General features: G+C 39.0%; 1 pseudogene; it reads right to left on the bottom strand.

Moving 5' to 3' along the window:
• Positions 1-557: 557 nt before the first annotated feature.
• Positions 558-3907, bottom strand: LOC132294233 (cysteine-rich receptor-like protein kinase 43; annotated as a pseudogene).
• Between the last annotated feature and the right edge of the window lie 900 nt (positions 3908-4807).

Below are 4807 nucleotides of genomic sequence, written 5' to 3'. Positions count from 1 at the left end.
TTCTAAAGATTTTGGAGCAGCAGCTTTGCTTCATATCTCTAAACGGAGGAATTGATCAAGAGATTTAAGATTGTGGAGGATATGCTTGAGGCATATATCATAAGTTTTCATGGACAATGGGAATTATTTACTTTGATTTTCAAAAATTGCCTAAGGTAATGTTGGCATAGGGATGTTGGTGTGACAACGTTTGAGGTTTTGTAGATTATATAGAGCAAACCTCTCATTTGGTGGTTTGGATTAAAGCAAGAGTTGTACAAACAGACCTTGACTTCATTTACAGATACATTGGAGAGAAATATTCTCCTTTGTGATTGACTCCGCGTGGTTTGGAAGCGTCAGTAGGATTTTGTAAATAGTCGCACTCGTATACTAGAGTTTTCATATCAGGAAACAGTTCGCTTGTGATGTCTTCCAAGTAGGTAGCAATGCGATTTTTTTTGGAGGAGGTCAATTGTTACTTATTATATTCACCTCCTTGACTTGGATGGTGGTATTTGCAAGAAGCGCCAAATTTACACGTACCCATCCGCATATAATACTGAAAAATGCATTACAGCAGCATAGTCATTACAACAGGACATAATTAAAACAAAAGGAACGTACTTTTTTTCATGGAATGTCAAAACAATGGAAGGAAACAACAAATTCATAATCAACAAAATAGGAGCTCGTTCTTCCACGAAACCGACAAATGAACAGATAAATGCACTCCACTAAGAATTTAGCAAACTATAAATTGTACAATATCAAGCATCTGGAAAATACTACAAGTTTGAGAAATAATAAGGAGTTCTTAAACCAAGTACCTTGCACACAGGTTGGCCCACTCGCTCTGGGTACTCCCCGCCAGCAGCTCTCATAGCTCCACAGCCTGACAGTGTTTATTTATCAAATTTAACTAATGCATATCAATTTTGCAAGAATTACTTTCAATAACAAAGACCCTAATAATCTGGCCTCTTTCACAGTACAGTAACATTCCAAAACTCTGCGATAATCAGACAATTCAACATCACAGAATGATGCACAACTGGCATCAAATCTAACTATATACCCCATACAGATCACATTAATTACAATATCATAACGAATTATATACAATCATCACTGATCAAATAGAATATTCACTAAAACCCTTTATTCTAAGCCATAACTTACACAAATTTGGACAGAACAGTATAAAATTTGAAAACTTTACCACACTCCGGTCCCGGGGATGATTGAACTGACACCGTGCACCGAATCCACAAAACCCCGTCCTCAAAAAGTAGATACAATTGGCCTCGCCAGGCCGCTCTGGGTACGATTCCCCTGCACCGCCCAATCCCAACTGCCACATAGGCTCTACATTTGCGAAATCAATACAAAACCCAATTCACAAAACACTCTACATTTTTGAATTCACCACGAATCCACATCAATGCAAGCGAAATTTCATTGAAATTCGGATGAAATTGAAATGGAGAAACACTGAACTCACCTTTGAGCCCTGTTTCGGCTCCTGGGGAGCTCCATTTGGCCAATGGATCGGACTGCGACCCCTCCATTACTGGTGTCCGACCATAACGCTCTATTGCACGGACTATATTTGTATATACAAAATGATATATACGTCAATATATATGATATATATTTATAGCTATATACAGCTATGTATAACCGTGGAGAGGTTGAATGTTGTGTGAGGAATGGGAGGGTCCGATCGAGCGAGAGTGATGTTTTAGAGATAGAAAGAAGAGGTTTTGAGAAGAGGGGAATGGTTTCGAAGTTTCTATCACTGTCTTTGGCCTGGTTTTCTCTCACTCTCTCTCCTCTTTCGCACTCTCAAAGTGTATTAGTTTTCTCTCTCCTCTTTGGCTCAAAGCGTTTGTGTTTTTTTTTTCTCAGATAAAAATGTAGATTTTCATTTTGCACAACTGAATGAATGTCACTCCTAACCCCACTTTGGTATTAATTTAACTCAGCATTCTCTAAAATTTAAATATATACTAAAACAATGACACAAATCTTAATACACAAAAGTTTTTGTTTTGGCAGTATCGGGTCAACGTTTTCAATTTGGAATTGAAAAAAATTTTGTTAAATCTTTGAACTAAATTTTCTCCAATTCCAAATTCAAATCCAAAGCACTGACTCCGTGCTCTCCGACAAAACAAAAGAACAAACAAAATCTTTCTTTAAGGTGTGCCTAACCTTGCAGGGGACGTTTTTCACGACGATCCAATCCTGGACTTGTAAGATCTGATGTGCTTGCAGTTACTGTTGCGCTGTTGGTATTGGTGGTGGAACCAAATGTATGGGAACCGGACTCACTAGAAGTTCCGGCAGTGGAGGATGATGCAGTGGGTCTGCGAGATGTTCTATATCTGGAACCAGCATATCCAGGTCTAGTTGGTTCTTCGAGGACGCTTGGCTTTTTCGAAAGCAGTACCACCACACGGCGCATGCTGGGCCGTAGACTTGGACTGGATTGGGTGCAAAGCAGCCCTAAATGTACGCGCATTGCTACCTGATCAGGAACTGCAGATGACATCAAGGTCTGGTCCATCACCTCCAAGCTTTTGCCTTTCTTGTACAATTTATACGCCCATTCCTGTAGATTTTGGTCTTCCAGACTTGAAGTGAAAGTTGAGTTCTTCTGACCGCTAACCAGCTCCAGAACCACAACTCCAAAGCTGAATACGTCTGCCTTAACAGATAGATACCCTCGCTCTACAGACTCAGGAGCCATATATCCATTGGTACCAGCTACACGGAAGGTGTTGACGTGCGTTTCAGAACCTTCATCCACGGGAAAAAGGCGGGCCATGCCAAAATCAGCAATTTTTGGGAACCATTTATCATCTAGTAGGATATTGCCACCCTTGATGTCACAGTGAATGATGCAAGTGTGCGGATCTTCATGAAGGTAAAGCAAGCCCCGAGCAATACCCATAATTATGTCATACCTCCGCTTCCAATCAAGTGCTTCCCGTCTACCAGACTCGAAGAGAACCTAGTCAAGACTCTCATTAGCTACATACTCGTACACGAGTAGCTTCTCTACGCCGTGCACGCAGAAGCCTAACAAATTCACCACATTGCGATGCTGCAAACGCGCCAACAGCTTCGCCTCATTCATGAACTCTCTCATTCCCTGATTAGAGCTCTGCGACAGCTTCTTCACCGCAATCTCTCTCCCATCCTCCAACCTCCCTTTGTAAACAGGACCAAAACCGCCTTGGCCGAGCTTATGATTTGGGTGGAAATTTTTGGTTGCTGCAACTAGGGTTTCAAAAGGGAATTGCTCATTTTCTCGTGCCGCGATCCTCTCTAGGTCCTCTTTTTGTCCGAATTTCTTAGAACCGCAATCGAAGGGTTTGAATAGTTTGTGAATGAAGTTTCCGAATTTGCTCATGGCTGGTGAGTATCAAATCTCATGAAGAATTGCTGAGATTGAAGCTTTGGAAATTTGGGTTCGTTGGAGTTCGTGGGAATGGGAAAAGAAGAGTCAAAAAGAAAGATATGTTGAGGCTGGATTTATCTGGTTGCTTTTTTCTTTTCTTTTTTTAATGCAGAACTCTATTTTTCGTAATAGAGCGCGTTGTTGACTGTGTCTATGTAGTTCCACGAGGGCTTCTCAGTTGTCAAGGTTTTTGTATAAAGGGTTTCGGGTCTTTTAGGAGGACCGAAATCGCCACCGGCGCAACAAAACCTATATTTTAATCGACAAGTAAATTAAAAAAGTAAAAATACATGAGGTAAAAAATAAAAAAATAAAAATTTTTGTATATATATACATATATAGGGACTAAATCAAAACCAAACCAATTTCTTACTTTTTTTTCTCTCTACAATCTCTCTCTACACAAACATTTCCCTAACCTACAATTTCTTGTATATCACAGCATTTATAGAATAGATGGTAGACCTGCAACTTCTTGTATGTGCTACATGCAACATACCATCTACATCTACAACATACCATCTTGTATCCCAACTTTTATCTTACCAACATCCCCACTTATTGTACAAATACATAAACATATCTTGGTACAAATTGTATATCACAACATTTTCCTATCTTACATCCTAACTTTCCCGTTATTAACATCCTAATTTTTTCCTTACCAACATCACACTGTTCATATCTTTATCTTATTTGGGATGTACGTTAGAAAATTGTTGGGATGCTAATAAGGAGTAAGTTGGGATGTACATTCAAAAAATGTTGTGATGCAAGACTAATGTCCCAATATTTTTCTAACATGTATCACAAACAAGAGAAAGAGATTGTTAGAATGTTGTTAAGGAAAAGGTTGAGATGTTGTTAAGGAGAACGTTGGGATGCATAGTGAATATTGGTACAAACTGATATATATACATCAATACGTGTTTATGTATATACGTGTGTGTGTGTGTGTGTATAAAGGTTTTGTCATGCTCAGATGAAGTTATCAAATTTCAGAACTGTGAAGAACATCTTCCCACCAATCAATTACAAAACCATAGTTATCTAGCTATCCAATTTGAGAACCATGGAGATCTTCTTCCCATTAATCAACAGCAAAACCAGAGATATAATACTTACAACAAATGATTCAAACACATATACCCCGAATCAATCGACACCAAACCAGAGATTTTGATAAGATAATGCTCAGAATTTAGGGTTTTAAGAGGGAAGAAAAAAAAAGTTGTCATCTGCTGAAATTTGGTATTTTGTATAAAGTATTATATTTGCAGTATGTAGTAACAAATTTTAACCCATCCCCACTTATGTAACGTGGCGCTACTAGGACCGTACATCACTCACCAGCTAGGA

The sequence above is a fragment of the Cornus florida genome, unplaced genomic scaffold (genome assembly GCF_030987335.1).
Source record: "Cornus florida cultivar Cherokee Brave unplaced genomic scaffold, ASM3098733v1 CherokeeBrave_3.0.0_Hap2_Chr01, whole genome shotgun sequence".
Lineage (NCBI taxonomy): Eukaryota > Viridiplantae > Streptophyta > Magnoliopsida > Cornales > Cornaceae > Cornus > Cornus florida.
This window is presented reverse-complemented; position numbering and strand designations above follow the sequence as displayed.